The sequence below is a fragment of the Sinohyriopsis cumingii genome, chromosome 5 (genome assembly GCF_028554795.1).
Source record: "Sinohyriopsis cumingii isolate HCF-2022 chromosome 5, ASM2855479v2, whole genome shotgun sequence".
In the NCBI taxonomy this organism is placed as follows: Eukaryota; Metazoa; Mollusca; class Bivalvia; order Unionida; family Unionidae; genus Sinohyriopsis; species Sinohyriopsis cumingii.
In genome coordinates this window covers 62340118-62366306 of record NC_142965.1, presented here as the reverse complement: position 1 = coordinate 62366306, position 26189 = coordinate 62340118, and the positions used below count along the sequence as shown (strand labels likewise).

At 39.8% G+C, this 26189-nt stretch overlaps 1 protein-coding gene across 3 annotated transcripts in view; it reads left to right on the top strand.

Annotated features, from left to right (window-relative positions):
• The first annotated feature begins 13235 nt into the window (after positions 1–13235).
• LOC149799298 (monocarboxylate transporter 13-like) overlaps positions 13236–26189 on the top strand; it is a 30560-nt gene continuing 17606 nt past the window's right edge. For all 3 annotated transcript variants that reach the window (XM_089958607.1, XM_089958605.1, XM_089958606.1), the window contains exon 1: positions 13236–13523. The gene's annotated coding sequence lies outside the window, so the exon portion shown is untranslated. The remainder of the gene's footprint in view (positions 13524–26189) is intronic.

Here is a 26189-nt window from a genome sequence, read left to right as displayed (position 1 = left end):
TGGATGACACATAACAAGTTGCAGATGAATGATGATAAAACTGAGGCCATTCCAATCACAACACAAAGACTTTCTCCTTCACATCCTTTACCTCAAACAATAAATATCAGCAGCACCAAGATTAAATTCACACAATTAGTACGAAACTTAGGTGTTACTCTGGACAGTACTCTCACATTGCACCAACATGTCATGAACATATGCAAGGCTGCATATCTTGAGCTGAGACGCATCAGCTCAATTCGCAAATATCTTTCAGTTTATGCCACTAAAACACTTGTGTATTCATTAGTAGTTGCAAGACTGGACTATTGTAACTCAATTCTGTCTGGTTCATCTCAATATCTGCTCCAGAAACTTCAAAAAGTTCAAAGCACAGCTGCTCGGATCATACTTGAGTACCACGATCAGAGCACACCTCCCCGCTGCTCTGTACCCTACACTGGCTATCCATTCGATCCAGAATCAAACACAAAATTTGTTCTCTGTGCTACGTTTCTCTGTCGGACTCTAGTCCAATATACCTATCCGACCTCACCCATGTGTACACACCAGCAAGATACTTACGCTCCACTTCTGACAATCGTATACTTATTATTCCCACTATGAAAACTAAGTCACATGGACAGTGTTCTTTTGCATACCAGGGCCCAGCAACGTGGAATGAATTGCCCATGAACGTAGACACGAAGACACAGTGATCACATTCAAGAGGGCTCTCAAAACTCACTTATTTTGACTGCAAGAACAAACTTAAAGACCTAATAATGTTTCCTACCTTAAATATTCTCAACATGTTTTTTTGTAATGTTTTCCAATTTCATGGTGTTTGTTTTTGTGATCATATCATTATATGTTTTTTTTTTTTTATCTTACAGGTGTTGTCTAATGTTGTAAGCGCTTAGAGCTTCTAAAGATCAGGCGCTATATAAAGTCCTCATTATTATTATTATTGTTATTATTATTATTATACATACATACATACATACACACATATATATATGCATATGCACATCCAGTCGGCGATCTAATTTGTATGTCAATAAGTTTAGTAAGACTTATTAATACTAAGCAATTTCTGAATGAAACGAGTTGACCAAACTTTATTACATTGGAATTTGTACAAACTTTATTACGTTAGGACTAGTACCAAACTTTATTAGACTGTGATTAATTCCTAACTTTATTACATTAGGATTAGTACAATAATAAGATTGTAAGAATTTACATACTTTTTCAGTAAGAGGATAGACAAATATATTGGAAAATTCATTACCTATATCATCCCTATCGCACACACTGCATTTTTTGTCTTGCCTTGTCTTGGCATGATTTTTCCCAAACTCCCTGATTATTCGTATGGAAGGAAATTTTAAGTTTAATATCATATAAAACTTGTTTAAAGTTTTTTTCTTCTTTTCCAAATGTCGTACTCACATGGACTCCGCGCGTAAATCCAGGGGTCCCACTAAAATGATCCATATAGGTCTCCGCGTTTGCTACGGCCGATACTGGCTGGAAGTGTGTGGTTCTATGTTCTGAAGTTTAGCAAAAGCAAGTATACATTTCGTTTTGTTTTGTTTTTGTATTTTTAAGTATGTCCACGAAAACAGACGGGGGATGGTGAAACCAGAGTTACAGGGGGCTCTGAATAGAGGTAGTGCCTTTGTTGTCTGGCAGGTGAATTCGCTGAGTGGACGGACACACTGGCCCTCATCCATCTCCCAAATCTCTCACGTCTGCCTCCAAGAAGAAATCATTCCTGGAAGAGATGTTGAATCACATCAAGGCTGAAATTCTGCAAGACTAAGAAGAAATCTGTGGTTTCAACATTAAGAAAAATAAAGACTGGTTTGATGCAAACAACCAAGTAATCCAAGATCTGCATGCCAAAAAGAGATCAGCGTACCATGCCCATCTCGCTCAGCCATCCTGTCCACAGTATAAAGCAGCCGTCCGCCTTATCTGCAGCTCCATCCAGTGCAGGCTCCGTGACATACAAATGAATGGTGGACAAAGCTTGAAAAAGAACCCAGCTGTACGCTGAAACTGGTGACAACAATGGGTTCTGATAATCGTTGAAAGCAGTGCATGGTCTTTCCTTCCAAATACAGAGCCCACTACGGAGTGCAGATGGCCAAGAGCTACTCACTGACAGGGAATCTATCCTGAACGGCTGGTCAGAGCATTTCCTCACTCTCTTCAGCACTAGTCTCATAGTCCAGAAGGCAGCTATTGGCCTCATACCACAACATACACCAAAGATGGAACTCGAAGAGGCACCCACGCTGCTAGAGACTGTAAAAGCCATAGAACAGTTGTAGACTAGAAAGGCTGCAGAAAAAGATGGTATCCCACCAGAGATATGGAAGAGAGGAGAGGCCCAGCATTGCAAACCAAACTCCATGAGTTATTCATTTGCTGCTGGGAGCGAGGGAAACTTCCATAAGACCTCCGAGATGCAGTCATTATCACCTTGTAAACAAACAAAGATGAAAAGTCTGACTGCTCAAACTACCGTGGGATAACTCTGCTCTCCATTGCAGGCAAACTCCTTGTTAGAGTGTCGCTGAACAGGCTCGTACCCACCGTTGCAGAATAACATGCTCCAGAGAGTCAATGCGACTTCAGAGCCAATAGGGGTATAACTGACATGGTACTCGTCCTGAGATAGATCCTGGAGAAATGCCGAGAACAAAACAAAGGACTGTACGTCACATTTGTGGCCCTGACGGACGCATTTGACACGGTGAGCAGAACTGGACAGCGGCAAATCCTTGAAAAGCTCGGCTGTCCTCCAAAGTTTCTTACCATGGTCATCCAGCTATATGAAGACCAGCTTGGTCAAGTCAGAAACAATAACGACTTGTCCGTCGTAAATGGTGTGAAACAAGGCTGAGTTTTATCCCATACATTGTTCTCAATCTTCTTCAGCATGATGCTCCAAAAAGCAGCAGAAGAACTTGATGACAAAGATGGCATCTATATCCTATTTCGTACTGATGGCAGCCTCTTCAACTTAAGGCGACTTCAGGCCTACACCAAGACCTTGGTAAAACTGATTAGAGAACTTCTCTTTTCAGACGACGCTACCCTTGTTGCTTACAAGGAAGCCGCCTTAAGCGCGTAAGATCCTGCTTTGCAGAAGTTTGTCAGCTCTTTGATCTTGAGGTCAGCTTAAAGAAAACTGAGGTACCGGCCACCAAACATCTTCATTCACCAGACAGCTGAATGTAGTTCGCCAGTTCATCTACTTGGACTGTGTGATCTCGTCTGAATCCAAAATCGACAAAGCAATAGATAACAGACTGGCCAAGGCAATCAGCGCCTTCGGCAGACTCCTTAAACGAGTGTGGTACAATGCCAGTCTCAAGAGAGATACAAAGATCAGTGTCTTCAGAGCTGTCATACTGACCACTCTCCTATATGCGCCGAATCCTGGGTCACCTACTGCCGCCACTTCTGCCTCCTTGAACGCTTTCATCAGCGCTGCCTCCGCAACACCCTGAACATCCACTGGAGTGACTTCGTCACCGATACTGAAGTTTTCAAACAAGCAGGTCTCACCAGCCCCGCGGCAACGCTCATGAACATACAGCTAAGCTGGGCAGGACTGTCCAGGATGAAGGACCATCGCCTGCCTAATATCGCACTGTATGGTGAGCTGTCCACTGACCACCGTGATAGAGGGGCACCTAGAACGATATATAAAAGCGGGAACCATCAGCAGTACCCACCACAACCCAGAGATTACCCTGCATCCTCTGTAGACGAACGTGCCTGTCACGTATTGTGTTCGTCAGGCACGAGCTCGCGTGCAATAGACGTGGACACCACCCCTTCCTAAATCTTCGCAAGCTAAGTCAAGTCAACAAGTATGACAGCAGAGACATGCTACAATATTTGATTTGGGGTATTCGCTCTGGGGGTTATGGTCCCAGGAGGTAAGTTACCTAGTGTACCGAGAGGGAATATTGTCCTAGAGGGTCATTGCCTGCAGAGCTTTTGACCTGGGGGCTAATACTCTCATACCATGTTGAGGTAGGGTTAGAGCGCATCCCCTGTTCAGAAACTGGAATTTGCTGAACCGTGATAAAAACTAACGACTGGACATATTATAATGTCATTTCTAGTAAGGGTAAATGTCGATCCAGAATATTCCATCACCATTAAACTATGTGCACCTACACACATATTTAATGTTTGAGCGATTAGTTTGATATGGCACAAGCGAAATCAAAATGGAGTATTTCGTACTCTAAAATGAGTGCCGTTAATAAGCAACATGTTGGGTTTTTTTTGTAAATTAGTTTCAGTATCTTCTCTGAACAGATCAACTGTTAAAATCTATTGAGTCACGCCATCGTTTAACAAAGCAAACTAACAAGGTGGAGATCGATAGTCGTGTCCATGTTTAGAAACACGGTCGAGTTTATATCTTAAGTAGGGAGCTGCAGGTTGGTGGAGACGAATGATCGGTACTTTTCGATTAAATACTGTCAAGTCACCATCCATCACCACCTTAAACAACATGCACGTTTACCGTATTTTCTTTGAATAGCTTTTAGGTCAGCTGACTATGCCAAGTGATATTATTATATTGTCGTGCGTCCGTGGAGCATCAATGCCAAGTGAACATATGGTATGTTTCGTTCGTGAAGTGGAAACATTTTTGTTGTCTGGAGTGGTTTCGACCCTCATGAAAATACAATGTTTTCACTACTCTTGTGGAATATTTCCGTACATAAACTGTAAAAAAAAAACTTAGATATCATCTATATATCTTACAAACACAACTCTTGATACGGGTTCTTTTTCTGTGTCAGGCACGACGTAAACATTATTTGTTGAATGTCTTTTCACTTCGTACACTGAATTCAAAAATGAAAGTGATTTGCCAATGGAGATGTGCACTTCTCTTGACAGTATTGTTTCCCTATTGATCCACTTAGTTCATACCTTACTGGTAGTGGGTATTCAAAATCAAAACGTCTGTCTGTAATGGGATGTGAAAACATGCCGGATTAAGGTCGAGTCCAAAATCTTCAGCAGATTCCTCCTTGCCACATTCAATACGACCAGGGTAAGGGTTCGGGTGAATAGAAGACTAAGAAATTATTCCACGTATGAAAGAATGCACATAACATGCCAAAAAAACTCCAGTTGTCAGGAGCAAAACAAAACAAAGTAAAATTTTAATTTCATGCCAGTATTACCTCTTTGTTAGGGTCGCCATACATCCTCTCTTTCCCGAGCATGTCATCCTTTTCAGTCCTTAAATCTATATAGATATATGGTACAGATATATCTCCTTTCCGGAGTGTCCTCTTTTTTGAAAGTTCAAATATAGTAACCCTACGTTTGTACTATCTCTGTTGTACTAGTATAGATGCAAATACTCATCATCTGCACAACCACAGTACGAACAGTGCCTGAAAAATAAACATCTACCATAAAATTCACCCCATAGTCAACAACGTGAAACATGGGCTACAGTGGCCTAATTTTGTAAAGAGACATGCATCTCCTCATCAAGATTCATAACCATGATCTTTGCTGTTATTGTTTTAGGGTGTAACACCATTTTCAGCACAAGATAGGCAATAGATGGTGGCAGGAAAGACCATGAGCTAAATGAGAAAGTTCAGCCAGTGAAATGTGAAAAGAAGATCATGTATCAGACGTATACAACCATCTAGCTCAATTATCCTCGTATGACCAGTTAAAGCACAAACTTTAGCCAAAATCAGAGATGTATGAAATATGGGTCACAGCTGCCTACTTTTATGGAAAGCCTGTAATTTTCCTCAAGATGCATCCCCTCATCAAGTTTCGTGATTCCAGGTAATTCAACCTGCACACATGATGCAGATAACACACCCCTGTGTGTTCTTGACCTATATGCAAAAACTTAACATAAGCAGTAAAAAGAAATGCTTGTCACAGTTACCTTCTTTGATCGTAGTGGTGTGGTTCTAATAAAGATGCATATAATCAACTAGTTTGATGAACATAGCGTGAAAAGTGTTTGAGAACATAAAAACAAAAATGAATTTTGGCCAATGAATCATGACATATCAGTCTGAGTGACCTAGTTTTGTGATGCTGGTATATTACTCATCGCCTAGTTGATGATTCCAGGCATAATAATATATGTCTTGGATGCATAAGATACTATCTGGTCAGGAATTAAATAAAAAGAACGCAATCAAAGCCAGTTAAATGTTAAATATAGGTCAAACTGACCTTCCTTTATTGAGAGGACGTGGTACAAATAAAGATACTTACAATCATCTTGTTGAATGATTCGAGCATGTACAGTGTTTAAAAATATACTTAAAACACGCACTTGAGCCCAAGACGGTAAAGCTTGAAATATTGGCCTCAGTGACCTACTATCTACTTATAACTGATTATGTTGGAGATCTCGAATTTAATTACATTGACAGGTCTCTTCTTACCCATGTAAAGGCCCGCTGAAATCCACTTATTATTTTTCTAACTGAAACAAATGCATATCCCATTTAAGTCCCAAAATAAATAGGGTGCCGAGAGCTTTGAGTGGAAAAATAAGTACAAGTGTACGTAAGATTCCAACTTATCTTAATATGACTTTAACTTTAAATATTTTGTTATCCAAGATGACAATCAGACAAATAAACTTTGTTCTTTTATTTTCTCTTAAAGAATCACACGAATCACCTGTCCGCTTATTTAGTACGGTCACATCTGTTTTATTGGTTAAAATGTGCATGTCTTTTATATTTTAACTAAGCTGCCGACATCCTGCAAGTATGAACAAGACAATCATGTCAGGTCATACGAAAATTTAGATCTGATTTTATTATGGAGGAAACAGATCCAGCAAATAAGACTGCGATAGTTTTTTTTTAATAAAAAATAAATAAATTCCAACCCTACCTTCACCCTCTGGCAAAATGGTTTGTGCCTACAAAACGCAAGACCATTAACATAAATGACACATTAAAATAGATCCATCACTGCGGGGACTTACAGTAGGTAAGGTAACGCATTTATATCTAATTATGATTCATATTATGTTGTCTTTAACTTACAGATTTATATATCACAGTCTCATTGTTTCACATTCTTTGTTATCCGTAATATCTGACTTCAAATATTGTATAAAACAGCATGTTCGTCATAAATGGGAACATGTGGAATGAAAATTTCACAGAACATCAACTCTGCTATTGGAGAGGCTCGTTATAAAGAAGACGAAGAGTATCTGTCAATGGATAGGGGACTTGTGGGAAGGTGTCCAACTTGTAACCCCCTCTCCAGCCAGAAAGCCATTGACAGATACTTTTAATTTTGTTTGAAACGAGTCCATGTGTAAGATGGGCAAATTCGTACGGAGCAAGATGGCAAAGCTGAGGTGGCATTGTGCCGATCGCGTATATTGACCAGAGATGTACCTTGCACTAGAGTGAACATCGACCACAGTGTAAAACATGTCCGTGTCCCCTGTTTGTGGAGTGTGTACACTACCACACGGCGAGACATACATTTTCATGCGAACTCTTTGAAGAAATTTTATGATGAACCACCCGAGAAAGCCTTCGAGTCCTTATATAACAAATTTTAACCGCAGGTTTTTAAAAGTTTACACGCGCTTATTTCGATCTTTTATATTATATACATGTCACAGAATGTTATGAAGTTTTATATTTTATCTTGCTATACTTCATATTTACATTTATTCGGATTGGTTTTATCTTTCTAAAGTTTGGTACAATTTTTTATTATCATTTTGATCATTCTGCTGGCCTAGTGGTTAGTGCGTCCGCCTCGGATGCAGGAGGTCGAGGGTTCGAACCAGGGACGAATCATAATAAAGACTTATTAAAAAAAGGGTACTAGCAGTCACCTCGCTTGGCGCTCAACATTAAGAGGTTAGTGTTAGGACTGGTCCATCTGGTGTCAAGATAACAATGAGATTGGATGCGACATGATGCTTTATGTCTGCGGCATGATGTCCCAATGCTAGACATCACTATAAACTGCCACACTGCATACATCGTATTGTTATGACTACAGTTGTTCAAGCTACGTTTAAAATCCCAAAACACGCACAATATTGTTGTTCAAAGTTCTTCTTCTGTACCGCATACATACTTGGCACTATCTATCCACTATTTTGCTGACGGGATGGAAACCACTACTACTACTACTATCACACACACACACACACACACACGGGGTTCGAGTCTCTGATCCGGCTAATGTGGTTATGTGACAAAGCTTGCCAGTAGCTTCTCGTGGGTCGGTGGTTCTTTCCGGGTTCTTCCTCCACCATTAATACTGGCCGCCATGTATAGCCTTTCGTGTGCTGAAAAACGGCGCTAAACTCTACAACAACAACAACAACAACACACACACACACTACGGCAACACCCACCAAAACCCAGACATTACCCTGCATCCTCTGTGGACGGATGCGCCTGTCACGTATTGGGCTCATCAGGCACCAGCCCGTGTGTAATATACATAGACATCTGATCCCCCTTCCTAAATCTTCGCAAGCGAAGTCAAGCTAGCAAGTTTGCCAGCAGAGACGTGCTACAATATTTGATATTGGGTTTTCGTTCTGGGGTTATTGTCCTAGTAGGTCAGTGACCTTTAGTTTTTTGTACGGGGAAGGTATATTGTCCTAGGGGGTCACTGTCTGCAGAGGTTTTGACCTGGGGCTAGTACCCTCATAACATCTTGAGGTGGGGTTAGAGCGCATCCCCTGTTCAGAAAATGGAATTCGCTGAACCGTGATAAAAACTAACGACTGGACATATTATAATGTCATTTCTAGTAAGGGTAAATGTCCGACCCAGAATATTCCATCACCATTAAAATATGTGCAGCTACACAAATATTTAATGTTTGAGTGATGAGTTTGATATGGCACAAGCGAAATCAAAATGGAGTATTTCGTACTCTAAAATGAGTGCCGTTAATAAGCAACATGTATTTTTTTTATTAATTTTTTTTGGTTACACAATTAGTTTCATTATCCTCTTTGAACAGATCAACTGTTAAAAACTATTAATTGTGTCACGCCATCGTTTAACAAAGCAAACTAACAAGGTGAAAATTGATAGTCGTGTCCACTTTTAGAAACGCGGGCGAGTTCATATCTTAAATAGGGAGCTGCAAGTTGGTGGAGACACTGAGCGGTAAGTTTAGAGTCAGTATTGCCAAGTCACCGTCATCATCACCTTAAACAACATGCACTTTTACCGTATTTTCTCAGAATAAGTTTTAGGTCAGCTGACTATGCCAAGTGAGATTATTCTATTGTCATGCGTCCGTGGAGCGTCAATGCCAAGTGAGCATATATTATGTTTCGCTCGTGCAGTGGAAACATTTTTATTGTCTGGAGTGGCTTCGACCCTCGTGAAAATACAATGTTTTTACTACCCATGTGAAATATTGCCATGCATAAACTAAAAACGTAGATATCATCAATATAGCATACAAACACAACTCTTGATACGGGTTATTTTTCCGTGTCAGGCACGACGTAAACATTTCTTGAATGTCTTTCAACTTCGTACACTGAATTCAGAAATGAAAGCGATTTGCCAATGAAGGTGTGCACTTCTGGTGATAGCATTGTTATCGTTCTAAGTTCTTCCGTACCGCATATACACGCTGCACTGTGTATCCACTATTTTGCCGACGGGCTGGAAACGGCTACTACTACTATCACACACACACTTCACACTTTCTATTTGTAACAATTGTTAATGTCAGTTGCATAGCAAGAAATTCCGCTCTCCCTACACGTAGAACATATTTCTTGGATAGATAGCTAGCTAGATTCCGCTGCTTTTCCGTCACCGCTGTTGCGGAGTGTGCTTGGACGGTTGCTACGTCACTGGTTAACATAACAATCGCAGCTTAGATTCAACAAATGTATAACATTAGCTGTGGACGCACTCTGAATAAAATCCTTCAATGAAATATCTATAAACAGAAATAACTGCATACATTTTCTGTGTCCGTAGGTAAACTAGCTTTGACACGGATGAATAACCAAACCTGCTTCAATACGGGCATAACTGGATCTCACCAGTTTGTTTTCAACATTGTATAATAATTATGGGGAAAAATGCACTACGGAAACCCGTTCAGAACACAAGTGTGCAAAACTTGTATGCACTGCAATACATGAAAACTACGTTAGGACTAGTCCGGTTTAAAGATAGATGTTGTTGTTATTAGTGTTGGAAAAGCTAGATCTGCAATCAAGCCATGTATCATATTTAAATATAGCTGAAGCAAACAAGATTCGATAATTCTAGGTCATGGTCAGAGGTCAATATTCCTCTTTTTTCGCCAGGATGGTACCATGGTACCTGATGCTGCTTTAGACCCTGGCGTTAAATATTATATCATCTTTGGACCCTCTTGCAGGCTCGGAGATTCAGAAATGCTGGATAAGCTCTCCTGCAAGTCGCAAAAGGTTACTGACGGCGGGAAACTATTATGTGCTTGGGATATGTTCCGTGATAATTTAACAGCTGAGAATATTTATTTTTTTAAAAAGTGTTTGTGCGGTTAATGTAAGAAATATGACTGTATATTTGTGACGTTTGCACGTATTGGGGCGGGGTTCTTCCAATATAATTTAATTAAATTATGATGAAAGTTCCACCCTGGCTCGTGAGGTTAGAAAGTTAAATTAGTGACGAGGTAGTTTTACAGCTCTGAGCCCCCAGTGAGCAATGCCGACGGTTAAATTATAGAGAACACTAAGATGAAACTCAATCAATAACAATTTAATAAATGTGATAATTTAAAACGATAACTTCCAATCACTCGTCTTTCCCTCGACCAAGTGACAGCCTAATTCATCCCGTGATTTACAGTGTGAGTTCGATTTTCCCCCTGTCCTTGCATCTACTCATCTATTTCTTTCCCGCTGATTCCTTCCTTCTTTCCGCTTCCGCTCCTCTAACTCCTCCTTTGTCTCCGTTTCCCTCTCTACTATCTCCTCCTACAATTTCGCTCCCAGACTTCAACTTCTCCTGACTTCTCTCCTTTCTTTTCCTTTCCTCCGTCTCTACTATCTCCTCCTCCAACTCGCTCCTAGACTTCAACTTGTCCTGAGTTCTCTTTTTTCTTCTCTTTTCCTCCGTCTCTCTATCTGAGACTACGGGACCAAACTATAACTGGTCTGTCCCTCAAAGCTTCCTGTGAAAACCCACAAGGCGTTAACATATGTTTTATCGAATCTCACCTCACACTATATCGACAATTAATCATCAGATAGCTATCACTCTTTCGGTCACGCATGCATACACATCGAAATTCCCACACATTTCTTGCAGGGCAAACAATGGCGTAATAACACGGTATCAGCGAATTGTTATACAGACATCAATACATTGCGTCACGTCAGTATATACACATATATATTTAATCTCATCGTACTACAATCTGACAACAATCAGACGTATGTCTGTACATTACAAATATTCAACAATGGCAAAATCTATAATCATATGAACATATGTGTTAGTCTATTATAAAATACCCACATAGCAAAGTACAATATTAACTCTTACGACGGCTAGCAAGCTATATAATTCTTTACAAATATCAACTCATTTCTTCAAAATATGCAAACATATTAACAAAACAAAGTAATTCTTCGTACTACGATTCTAGTAATAATAAAGTATACATACGACCTACAATTAAAATGCAGTCGCATTCCACAAAGACCGAACAAATATCCTACTGACCTTATTTGAAGCTTTCTACTTAGAATTTCCTGCTCTAAGATTTTCCCGCCAATAACGAATGGCTATTCGGAGTTACGCTAACCTCTTCTCTGGGTAATTTCTCTCAGCGAACTAACTCTTGCCGGAAGACGCGGGAATATCATTCTACCCAAATCAAGGTCTCCCCCCATCTCGATTCTGATTGGGTGGCGCTGTGCCCCTGTCCAATCGTCTTAGCGGCCAGTTCAACCTGTCTGTCTGTTTGCAGGGAAAGAAGTTAAGACACTCCCACTTCTTCAGGCAACTTCTTTTGATCTTGGAAAACATTTCGACACCTAGGTGATAATTGGCTATCGGGCGGCCTCGCAACTCCGATGTCCGGCTCTTCAATTCTAGCCACAACAATCTTACGTAACGGATTAGTGCTAGCCTTCATAATTGGCTATCGGGCGGCCTCGCAACTCCGATGTCCGGCTCTTCAATTCTAGCCACAACAATCTTACGTAACGTCTCACCTCTGTCTGCGCCGGTTCGAGTCTAAGATTCAGCCAATGTGGGCATGTGAGAAAGCCTGCCAGTAGCTTCTCGTGGGTCGGTGGTTCTTTCCGGGGTTTTCCGGGTTCTTCCTCCACCATTACTACTGGCCGCCATGTATAGCCTATCGTGCTGAAAAATGGCGTTAAACCCCACAACAACAACAACAACAACAACTTACGTAACGGATTAGTGCTAGCCTTCGGCAATGTTTGACATCAAACAATAGCTTGTAAGAATTACCTTGATTATACATGTTTCAGCTGGGCTACTCTGGGTCGGGGTAAACATGACAATATTTAAGTATGTTATCCTCGTTTGCCATTATCTATTTTTGCTATGTATTTTATTATACCTAAATTTACTCGGCACTATATAGTCAGGATTTTGCTGATGTACTGTTACATTTATACATAATCACATGAATATCACCTGTAGATTGCATAAACAATTCGCTTCATTTATAAATATTCATTGAAAGGTATATCTTCCAGTTTACATTCACATATATGATTCTATTTCGGATGTACCATATTTTGTTTTCAAATGGATTCGAATTGTTTTTAGGGTCAATCCGATGGACACTGGCAGGAAATAAAACTCTAAAGCTGGTTATTTAGTTTATATATAATATAATGTATAAAGTTACCATCAAGCTACGAATGCGTTCGTAAGTCAACAATTCTCCTCTATTACAAGGATTTGGGTAAAGGGACGTAACTGTGATGATCACACAATGCACATCCTGATCATAATGTCTACCTAGCGCTAAATATATAATTCATGGAAATCTACGAGGGTAGCTTATACAAACGTTTCCTGGTGATTTAATATACGCAAAAAAATTAACAAAAAATGAACAGTATTTTCCTCCGGTTATTCGTGTTCGGGCACAAGAAGTTTCCACCAAATATGTTGGCATGATTGGTCTTCCGTAACATGTGAGCGGCCTTAATGCAGAATGTACGGATCGATGAATTACTGACAAAAACAACATTCTACTACCGTGCCAAATTTACACGTTATATCAGCTTCGTACGCGATGACTGTCTCGCGTAATGGTGCATTTGAAATGGAGTGGTTTCAATGGCGAAAGGCATTCTAAGTCTTGGCCTTACCCAGGACCAATCCATAACTTGGTGGCTTTTGAGCATAGAACTAGGCCTAAATAGTGTTTATAATCGGTCCGTGAGAGAAAACCCTCAAAGGACACACAGCTGTCTGGGACAACTCGTTTTTAAGGTAAGTCACATCATCAATTTGTTGTTGTTGTTGTAGGGTTTAACGCCATTTTTCAGCACAGGATTGGCTATACATGGCGGCCAGTATAATTGGTGGAGGAAGAACCCTGGAAAACTCCGGGAAGAACCACCGATACACGAGAAGCTACTGGCAGGCTTTCTCACGTACCTACGTTAGCCGAGCCAGAGACTCGAACTCACTCAGACAGAAGTGAGATGGCAGTGACCCGTAACGGTGAGCGCTTTACACCACTCGGCCACTCGGCACAGCAGCAAATAATAATAATAATAATAATAATAATAATATCAAAGGAAGAACAACCGGCAGCGCTGTATTTTTATTCTAAAATTGTTTTTTTTTTCTCTCAGAAGTTAGGTAAAGAAAACAAAAGCATGTAATTTAAGCTACCAGAACTGTGCCGTTTTTCTTCAGTTTTGTAATCTAATAGAATGCAAGGCATAATAAGCCTTGTATAATTCTGTTTGGGTTATATCCCTAACTTGTTTCAGTGATATTGCAAATCTGTGTGTTTGAGTGTGTGCGCGCGTGTGTGTGTGTGTGTGATTTGGATTTTTAACGTAGCTTTCACAATTGTTCAGACATATCGCTACGATCTCTGCAGTTTGGCAGTTTATAGTGATATCTATCAGACATGCAGCATGATGCCCCACCCAGTCACACTATCCTGACACCAGTCCGACCAGTTCTAACATTAACCTCTTAATGCTGAGCGCCAAGCGAGGCAGCTGTTAGTACCATTTTTGCAAGCCTTAGGTATGACTCAGCCGGGGATCGAACCCACCACCTCCTGCATCCAAGGCGGACGCAAATAAAAACTTCCACTATATATATATATATATATATATATATATATATATATATATATACCACTCAAATTAAGACAATGTAACATGTATCCCTAAAATTAATGAGAACAAGTTTGCATAATGCTTTTGAGACAAGTTTTTTTTGTTGTTGCTGTTTTGTTATTATTATTATTATTATTATTATTTAATTATTTTTTAATTATTTTTTTTCACCCCTTCATATCATTACGGTTCAGAGAAGGGAAGTTCTATTCTGATGAGAAGAGAACATCAGTAGATTCGCTGGTATAATTTGACACGGGTAATCTAAGGTCCGAGGGTTCGTTACCCGCACTGGGTAGCCCTGGTTTGCTACCTCGATTTATTTAAATTATTCATTGAGTTAAAGTGCTTATTGACTTTTGGACTAAAAGACTATTTTTGGATTATTGTCAGTTCATTCAAGGACATGTTTGATTATATCTGTGCGATATATCAAGACTGTTGGCAGTAGTAAAGTGGGATACCCTAGCAACAATGTGACTTTAATGTTAAACTAGGAGGGTTGTACCCTGGCGACAAGGGGAATTTTACATGGGGAAATTTAACATGGATGGGACTATAGAGCGACAAAAAAGAATGGGACTGTCTAGCGACAAGCGTATGGGACTGTCTAGCGACAAGGCAAATTGAACATGGGAATATGGGCTGTTTATGGACAAGGGAAAGTTGTGTCTGTATAGCGTCTGACGTCGCGGTAAGGGAGATTGGTAACAATGCTGCAACAATACACTGCTATCGGGCATTTCTGCGAAGCTAAGATTTTCGTTTCCAATATTGAAGCAAAACGCATACTGAATTCGAGCGATTGACAAAAATAAAATACAGCAATGCTTACCATTTGAAATGATGCAATTGTCACCAGAGTATTCTGTTCAAAATAATATTAATTTTGGACACAGGGGATACCACCCCCCCTGTTTTTCTGACTCGCGATATGTCCGCCTATTCTGCGCATAGCTTTAAAAAGATGTAATGTGTATCCATCTTGCTATAGAATGAAATATATTACTTTGGACTATTTCTGTCAGCAGTTCAGTCGAGTAATTAGGTCAGGTGTATAGCTAGTTTTACAAAATTCAACGTAAAAATGCCAATAAATGGCAAGAGATATTAAGCAAACTAAACCGATCTTGTAAAAAAGTTAGTTAAGTTCAACATTTTCTGAAAAATAAGCTATTACATGGAAGAGAAATAACAATGAATAGGATGTAATGTGTTTACATCGACTTGTTGATGGGGAACAATTACTACAGAAGTTAGAAACAGACTATACGCCGGGTAATTTGTTGAGAATTTATGTTGTAACGGCAAGTAGACACGTTGGATAGCAGACAGTTTTGTACGTGTGGGATAAATTCTTGCAAAATTGGAAACTTGGATTAAAATAGCTTTGTTTTAAGGTACACATTTCCATCTTTTATACAATGTATTTATTTGTATGATACTAAAATATGCATAGTAAATCGAATTTTCTGGGTTACCGGTTCAAGAAGGTCATGGAGTGGGTCTTCACGTTGCCATTTAGAAATCACATTTTTAGGTGCATTTCGAGTCTAAATTTGGGATATTTTTGTACACTTTATGAATATCACTTTTCTTAATTAAAGTATGATTCTTCTTTCTGGATACAAAATCGATTTTTGACCCAAAATTGCACGTATCAAATGTTTACAGAAATGACGTATCGTTGCGCAAAATTACCAGACGCGCAGAATAGGCCAACATGGCGGTATAGGAACAGGTGAGGTGACGTCACAGTACTGAAGATTGGTAACAATGTGAGGCGACTTCAATAGGGAGCAAAGAGCGGGTGTGCAGGTGTGAATAAAGAGTGGGGCTTAGATTTATATAACACATACAACATACAGTCACAAACACTTATACAACTGACTAAAATTAAATATAGGCAAAAAGGCAAATCTTTTCGAGGCCTATGAGTGGCCCTGAAAGGGTCTTTGTTTTTATGTTAACATTGTTCCGTTAACATAGAGGGCATCGCATAGGTCTTCGTTTCCTCAAACTTCTTCTGACTGCTGGTCTGTAGTTAAGGACTCTCTTCAAAGAGCCTTGTCTTTCCACATACATTCTTCTTTTCCAAACACTCGTATCGGTGATTCGGATAATTGTCCAACATGATTTCACATACACGGGTAAGTCCGTACGGAACAGCATTGACGATACGAGAGTAGATGATTCTACGTATGTCCACAGCTTGTGACGAGAACAGGGGAAGGGAATGCAGCGAACTGCGGTTATTTATAGGGGAAGGGTGGATCGAAACGGATTGAGTTTATTCACCAGTCCAAACATATTCAGTCACAACACGGAACCAGTCTTCCAATCCGAAGAGAGCGACCTGTGACGTGACATTCTCTATATAGAGGCGCTAGCGTCTGTGCGCAGTCAATCCATGTGACACAGTTTTCAAACATGACAGAAACTAAGAAGACAATGAATTGTGGTGCACCAGGCACGGAGACGAGAAGCAATGGTATAGCAGTGGCTACCAAAGTCAACACAGGCTTAGGTCCAGAAGAGGTCGATTTTAATTGGGATTTAGTGGATTTTTCTTTCTTCGCAAGAATTTGTTCCGGTACAAGTACCTTCGCCACCTTCTCCTTCTTTACCACAGGTTGAGGATTTTAAACAGAGACAGAAAGAAGAATTGGAGAACTTTTTACAACAGCAAAAGGAAGTAGAACAAGCGTTTCACCTTCAACAACAACAGCGAGAAGAAGAAGAGGCAAGAAAGAAACGACAGGATGAAGCAGCAGAGAAGAAACAAGGTCTAGGAGAGAAGAAGAATAGTGAAAGCCACACGGTAACGGTACTTTTAGACATTTGAGCAGAGTTAAGGAGTCTGAAACAGATGTATCGGACTTCTTTATTACGACCCAAGAGAAAAAGACCTTCCCGAGCTAAACAACCCAGCCCTATTACTACGCCTGCGATACCACCCCTAGTGATTTCTACCAAATCATCATCGACAGGAGCCAGTCCAGAAGTAGGCTTTGGCCGTTGCAAAGGCTTAAGGCAGTTAATGGTGATAACGTCCCGTTCCTGAGTTTGTTTTTAAACAAATAAATACCCAACGGTCCTTTTCAGGACCATCCACTTCGCTCGAAAAGAGATATTATTTCAGTTGCCAAAATCATTTAAAACTCAAAAGTCTTTTTTTTTACCCATGATGTACGTGTGTGAGTGCGTGACTGTATGTCCATATTCTAAAAATCAAAACCAAAAGGCACTTACGTTTTCTGTCTGGTCTATTCTGGTGCAAATTTTACAATCCAATGCACAACACAACACTTTAAAAAGTTCATAGATTTCTTCTGTGTCTGTGTTCACTATCTCTGTTTTTTTAATTTTGTCATTTTCACAAGTTTTTTTTCCTCATCCTCCTTATTTTCTCCTCTTATTCATTTCTTCTCATTTTTTTCTCTTTCTGCACGTGTCTGGTTTCTTCCTTTGGGGCGGGTACCTCTTCTTCTTCCTGTTCGGAATCCCTCTCTTCTTCTTGCTCCTGTTGTTTTCTCGGGCACTCTGAATACCAATGTCCTTTTTCTTGACAACGATAACAAGTATCTTGACTTTTGTCTCTTCTAGCACCTGTTTTGCTTTTTTGACGGTCTATACACTCTGAAGACCAATATCCTTTCTTCTTACAGATATAGCAAGTATCTTGACTTTTATCTCGAAAGAAGGGTGAGTAGTCTGTCGGTTTGTCTGAAGAAAATTTTCTTATGACACCTCGCAAAGCTCTGATCAGAAGTTCGATCTGTGTGGGCTCCTCCATCGTTCTGCTCGGTTTGAGAGTGAAATGAATATTGGAAGCGAAGACACACACCCTTTATATATACGTTGGTCTGACATGGATATATAGTGACCCATAGCGTTTAAAATGTAGTCATTTGACTTTTTACAATCAAGATGAAACGATCGCGTCGTATCGCAGAGAAAGGAGAAGAAAGTAATAGGCAAAAACGTGATTTATCGCCTCGTACAGTAGCTGAAGTCTTGGAACAAATTCATGCCAGTGATTTTGAAAATGAAACGAGTGAATCAGAATACAGACCTAGAGATTCTACACGCAACCAAAGTTCACCACGTTTAGTAACCCCTGAAAACTACTATCACATTCGAGAGACGGAAAAGCGCTCCTCTAGAAAATTTTGAACTACGGCTTACACGTACACGGTGAAGTTTAAAGATTTCAAGTCCAATATACCACTGGAGAAAGCAGAGGGCTTCATCACTGAGGTGTGGGATTCTTTGTTAACCACACAGAAATGATAATGTGAGCCAAAAAAGACGATCGCTTGAGACTTTCCATTCATTATGACAGTTTGAAGTCCTCAGTTTGGATCGAGTTTATCAGTCCAGCAGAACTGACACCTTCCAAAGTTATCGACAAGATTCAACACGTGCAACAAATCCAACGACAAGTTTCATATCACCGATGGAAAAGCGACACTGTTCATGACCCACGTGTCTCTTCCCCAAGGGACAGGACGCAAAAAGGTGTTCTTGGTGGACGACCTTCGTAGTACCAAAAAGAGCCTCGTCCGAATAAACAATTCTCAAGACCAGATGTATTTAGCCCGTGCCATCGTGGTGGGACGAACGTATGCCGACAGGAACGACACGTTAGAATGGAAAAGAGCCTGGAAAACTAATTAACGATCGGACCGAGCCAAACAACGAAGATAAGCAGAACTCATGTTACAGCAAGCGGGACTATCCAAAGACACACCCTGTGGCATTCCTGAAATGCAAAAATTGCAAGATGTCCTAGCTCCACGTTACACATTGAAAGTGCACCCTCAATAAGTGCGCGGACCTCTGTTGTTTCGAGGCAGATATTTAAAAGACGGAAAATACATTCACGTGTATCATCACGATGGACATTTCGATACCATTACCAGTATCACCGCATTCTTGGGATACGGTTATTATTGTGAGAAATGTGACTATGGCTATAAAAATCGAGAGCAACACAAGCAGTGTGGATCGAATGCTCAGGATGTTTGGCCTCTCAACCCTATCTGGACGAAGGACACGAACGAGCGCATTGCTCTGCTTCTCAACGTACTTTTGTTATTCCAACCTTTTAACAACATCTGAAGATACAAGGTTCACCGCAGAAAAGTGCTTGTCAACTCCTGAGATTGTGCCCTACTTGTGGACAAGGTATACGTAGCAATAATGCCAAGGCACACGTATGCTCAGGAAAGAAACGATGTCACATTTGTCACCAAATCGTGAAATTGGAACACCAATGCTACATTCAAAATTACCATTCCAAACAAGAGAAAAACGATGACCAGAAGAAAGGGGATTTCATCTTTTTCGATTTCGAATGCACGCAAGAGACTGGCATTCACATTCCAAATTTCTCTGTGGCTGATCGAAGGTGCGAAAAGTGCATCCAAGAGCCTATCTTTAGTCATTGCCCTCACTGCAGCAAAATTCCTGGAGGCCGTGAAAAAATCTTTCGGGAACCTAACACGCTGGCCGATTTCGCCCGATGGATATTTGACCCCATCGACGAAACGTGGAGTCAAGAGGATATTGAACGTTACGGAGATTGTCATCGCCATGCCACAGTGAAAGCTCACAAATTCTTGGGATACGATGGACAGTTTCTTTTGAGATACTATAAGGAACAAGACAGCGAACTTCCGAAAGTGACTTTGAACGTAGCCAAAACCATTTCCGTGCAAGTGGGACAAGTGCAGTTTAAAGATTCGATGAGTTACTTGGCCATGCCATTGAGTCGAATGCCTAAAACGTTTGGAATGACAAAAATGGCCAAAGGTTATTGTTCGCACTTTTTCAATACCAAAGCCAATCAACACGCCGTTTTACCCCATTTGCACGAGGCTCACGACTATGACCCCGACAACATGCGTACATAACAACGAGAAGCTTTCTACGCTTAGTACCAGGCTCACGCTTCGGACCCCTTCGACTTTGAGGAAGAAATGTTAAAGTATTGTCGTTCCGACGTGGACATTTTACGACATTGCTGTGGAAAATTTCGAGAACTGTTCATGGAACACGGAGGAATAGATCCTTTGAAAGAAGCCTGCACCATTGCCAAAGCGTGTTCCTTAGTGTACCACCAACGATTCATGTCTGAAAACACCCTGGCTGTCATTAGCCCTCAAACGACTATCAAACGTCAGTACTCGGTCAAAGCCCTACGCTGGCTACATTACTTATGTGACAAAAAAGACGAATGAATCCAGCACACGCGCAATGGAGGAGGCGAAAAGACCATCGGAACGTTTTCCGTGGATGGCTGAAACTTAGAAAACCCCAAGATTGTGTACGAGTTTAACGGATGCTTATTTCACAGATGTCTCCTCTGTTACCCTGAACGTGGTACTAAAAGTCAGTTTTTACAACGGATCATGGAAGACTTGTACGAGACCACTTGTCAGCGGCACTTGAAGTTAGAACAACAAGGATACCAAGTGGTGGAAATGTGGGAACTCGAGTAAGATCACCGTTTGAAAACCGATCCTTAGTTTAAACGCATCGTGAAAAGTTACAGGTTGATGGACCCATTGAACCCACGGGATAGTTTGTACGGAGGAAGGACAAATGCCACCTGTTTGTTGTACCAAGACGACGAAGAGAAAGGAGAAGAAATCAGATACTTTGACGTTTGTTCGCTGTATCCTTACGTGTGAAAATATTGTCGCTTTCCTTCAGGGCACCCGCAATTGCTGACGGAACATATTGACTTGGACTACATTCGACAATACGAAGGCTTGATCAAGTGCAAAGTCTTGCCTTCCACGGACTTGTACCATCCCGTGTTACCTCACCATTGTCAAGGAAAGCTGATGTTTCCCTTGTGCCGTACTTGTGCCGAAATGTGTAACCAAGACTGTAATCCCTCTTTGAATTGAGGAGAATCTATGGAAATTGCATGGGAGTATACCGTGGAAACAGAACCGCAAGACAAAGACGAAAAGGACATAGTGATAAAATCCAGATGGCCAGAACAAGAACAACATTTGGTCTCCTGTTTTGCCAAACATCTGGCAGAAATATCACGGAATTGATCAAGAAAGATTGCTATGTATTTCAAAACGATCATCCCAGTCAAATTCAACACGATAAATGTCTGATGTGAATAGTAAATTTTTTGGGTTTGTAATCATTCAGTTTCGTTTGTGTGAACAGTAGAGTGTGTGGTATTTTTCTTCCCTTCTGTGTGGATGGTATGTTAGGGTTTTTTGTGCTCCTTCCGTGTGAATAATATATTTGTGATTTGTTTTTGCTCTTTCCCGTGTGTGGATAGTTGTTGTTGTTGTTGTTGTTGCTGTTATTGTAGGGTTTAACGCCATTTTTCAGCACACGATAGGCTATACATGGCGGCCAGTATTAATGGTGGAGGAAGAACCCGAAAAACCCCCGGAAAGAACCACCGACCCATGGGAAGCTACTGGCAAGCTTTCTCACACATCCACATTAGCCGAATCCGAGACTCGAACCCACGCAGACAGAGGTGAGATGGCAGTGATCCATAACGAAGAGCGCTTTAGACCACTCGGCCACTCGGGACCCCCGTGTGGATAGTAATTTGTGTTTTGTTTTTTGCTCGTTTCCGTGTGTGGATATTATATTTGTGATTTGTTTTTTTTTTCTTTTCTTCTTCCCATGTGTGGATAGTTGATAATATGAGAAGTGAGTGTAAGAGATGTTTTCCTTCACGTCCGTGCTTGACAGATATAAACTCAAGCGTCCGTGATTTGCGCCATTCAACATTAAATAACCAAAGAAGAGGATGGGTAGCAGCCTCACATTTGTTTAACAGTTTGAGACACAGATATTTCTGGATGATGGATGTCACCTATTCGGTGGAAAGGCTTAATAAGGAATGGAGGTTTCTAGGCAGTCTGGCCTTTGTGACCAGCCTAAAAGTAGCCAAAGACCTGGTAGAAGGTATGATAGAGGAAGGAGGAAGTGAAGAAATTAAGAAAATTCATTACACCAGAATATGTGAGAGTGGAACGCTTGAAGGAGGCATTTGATAATGTAATCGAAATCAGGTGCTTTCCAGAGGACACATTGTATAGGACAGAGTGGTCCTATGTAAAATACGGAATGGACCAACTCAAGAAAGCAGAGGAAATGATGAGAAAAGTGCTGGAAGAAGATTAAAGATGCATGGACAAAGGAGAGAAAGGAACAAGACAACAGAAAGAAGAAAGAGGACTTTGACAAACAAAATAAAAACTGGACGAAGGTACAGGAAACATTTAGAGTCATGGGACATCCTGACTGGATGCAACAGACTGAAAAGTAGAAGTAGTAGAAGAAGAAGAAGAAGAAGAAGAAGAAATGAGTCATTGGGAAAGTGAGGAGCTGGTGGAACAACTGGAGAAAATAAAAGAACCCAAAGGCCCTTTTCAGGGCAACTTATATGCTTCGAAAAGATTTGCTTTTTTTGCCCATACAATTTGTTTAGTCAGTTGTATAAGTGTTAGTAACTGTATGTTGTATGTTGCATGTGTTATATAAATCTAAGTCCCACTCTTTATTCCCGGTGCACACATGCATATTTTCATTAATTACCTGCAAGACACCTGCGTTAACAGGTGAAGGGAATGTTCTTAACAAAATCTTGTTTTTTGGAGTGTATAGGCAGCACCCTTTATTGTAATATTTCATCTGCATCTTGTGGACACTCCTGTACGAAAAACAACTCTGCCACCTCCTTCGTAGGAGAAAGGCGAATATTAAATGCACCAGTACCATCTTGGTCTACTGTCGTTTCTTTAATGTCGCCAAATAACATCTAACGTGCTATTTTCCCCAGACACATAATAACGAATGTCTTACGAATGTAATTGACAAGATAATTTCGTCTATTCTAGAAACAAGTCCCTCCATAACGGCCAAAATTTCATTCTCGATTCCAGATATATACTTACATGCGTTTTCGTAGAGCACATCAACACCTTTTGTATGAAAAATGTGTAAAGTCATTAGTCAGTAACATGAATTATTTAAGAAATTGTTTCCAAGGACATTACCTCCGTAACGTAACATAATACTTGTGTTTTATTACATATAGCGTAAGTCAGTAACCAACTTGGGAAGGAAAATGTGTGTGTGTGTGTGTGTGTGTGTGTGTGTGTGTGTGTATGATTTGGATTTTTACTGTAGCTTTAACAATTTTTCAGTCATATCGCTACGGCATCTGCAGAGTGGCAATTTATAGTGATGTCTAGCACCGGGACATCATGCCGCAGACATGTTGTAGCATCATGTCCCACTGTCACATTATCCTGGCACCATGCCGAACAGTCATAACGCTAACAGACATGGTATAGCATCATATCCTACTGTCACATTATCATGGCACCCTGCCGACCAGGCATAACACTAACCTCTTAATGCTGAGCGCAAGGTAACTGCTAGTATTATTTTTACAAGTCATTGGTATGATTCGGTCGAGGTTGGAACCCGCGACCTCCCATATATGAGATGGACGCTCTTGCCACTTAGGCCACCGCAGCGGTTTTTTGTGATTTTTGTGATGATCTTAAATTCGTTATTTTATATTGTGATAAGTTTCTAATCTTAATTATAACCATTTTCCAGGAATGACTTAGAGGCATTGAAGTGTTTGGGGTTTATTTCAGTTTGTTTCTCACCAGTTACTTTTTATGTAAATTTATTTTCCCGCAGTTTTTAATTGCAGATCATTGTTGAACATCTGATATGCGAATGCACACATTTTGCCTATACCGAGTTTTGCGATTACTCGTATGTTTTAAACATATCAATCAATTAATGAATCTCTCTGAAGTGTGAAATGTACAGAATGTAAACAGTGAAAATATTTCATGCATGTGGAAACATGTATTATATACTGCTAATATAATAGTAACATTATTATGTGAGTGTGTGTGTGTATATATATATATATATATATATATATATATATATATATATATATATATATATATATATATATATATATATATATATAATAGTTGATAACTAGATCACAGCTGGTGAAATCTTAAACACCGATATTTAAAAGATACATGAATGATCCAGACGCTGGTTAGTTACATTTAATCCAGACAAGACAGAATAAATGCTAATAACACAAAAATGGAACCAGAACCATCATCCTATATTGTGAATGGCCGAAACAACCCTACAAGAGGATTCCCAGCACAAACATCTGGCCATTATATTATCCAGTTATGCCACTTGACAAGCACATATGAGTTACATTTGCGATAAAGCCTGAGGGAAATTAAGTTGTTTAAAACGTCTCAGATTCAAATTAGATCGATTATCCTTGGAAAAAATGTACAAATTATATATTATTTCAATTTTTTACTATGCTGACCACATCTATGACAATTGTACAAAGCTTGATAAAGAACTCGTAGACACAGTAACCGTTGGGATGATGAGAATAATAACGGGTACAACCAATAGTGCATCTCCGTCACAGTCGTATCCTAAAACTAGGTGGGAAAGCCTAAACTATCGCCGTTACAAACATACACTGCTTCAATTATTTAAAATTTACCACGGACTAGCTCCCACATATCTTCCAGACTTGATTCGATCGTTATCACTGAACATAAGACCCACTCCATTCGATCCTTGAACGATCTTCGGCCCCATTGTGAAGAACGACCTTATTTTACAATTGATTCCTACCTTCTACAAATCGAATATGGAACTTGTTACTTGTTGAAGTGAGAAACAACCCTTCAGTACATAATTGTAAGGCCTATTTGAATCGCGATAAAGAAACCACTCCATGTTACTACTACGCTGGTGATGGAATATCACAGATCATGCATGCTAGGCTAAGAACAAATTGCAGTAATTTTAATTATGATTTATATACGAATCATATATCTATTAATAAGTATTGCTCTTGGTAAAATTGAAAATGCAAAACACTTTTGTTCTAGACTGTTCAAATACATTGATCAAATCATATACACACTTCCTTTGGCTCTTACGATTGAAACATTATTATTTGTCAATCCTACGTTAACTGTAGAAACTAACAAATATTTTTAACGATGAGAAATTATTTAAGGATGACTAAGATATTTAATTAACTGACTGCAATCACAAGCATTTGAATTGCATTTAATTAGTTTTATTCATTGTCATGCTTTGTATGACGGTGTATGCATATTTACTGTAAAACCGTTGGTACCGGCTTTGAGATCTTTGATGTTAAATTTTAATTCTTGTTGGGGAGACGGTGCTAATAAGCTGATGCTTTGTACTGAATTACCCAAATCATGTGTTTTTAATTGCATTTTCTCAAATAAATATGGTTTAAACTAACATTTCGAATAGATTGCAGGGAAAAGGTCTATTGTAAATTGCATTAAATTTTTGGCCGACCCCATTAGTCAGGATAATAAAATATGTTTAAGCAAATAGAAACCCTGAGAACTGCATGCTATTGTTGGATGAAGTCTAATCGAATTAGTATTATGTTATCTACAAATGATGTGTTATGTCAAATGGATGTACTGAAATTAGTGACCTTACCAGCATTTTATTTTATTGTTTTCTTTGTCTCTTTCTTATCTTCGTCGTGTGTGTAGAAACTCTGTATTGTACTTACTTTATAGAAGTGAAGGAATACTTGTAAAAGAATATTCTTAATATTGCTGGTATTAATAACTTCCATTTTCTATACCAAATGGCGGTAAAATGGAAATAGCAATTGTCCAACATCTTTTTTGATATTTAAAGATCATACTTATATATCGAAGCACTA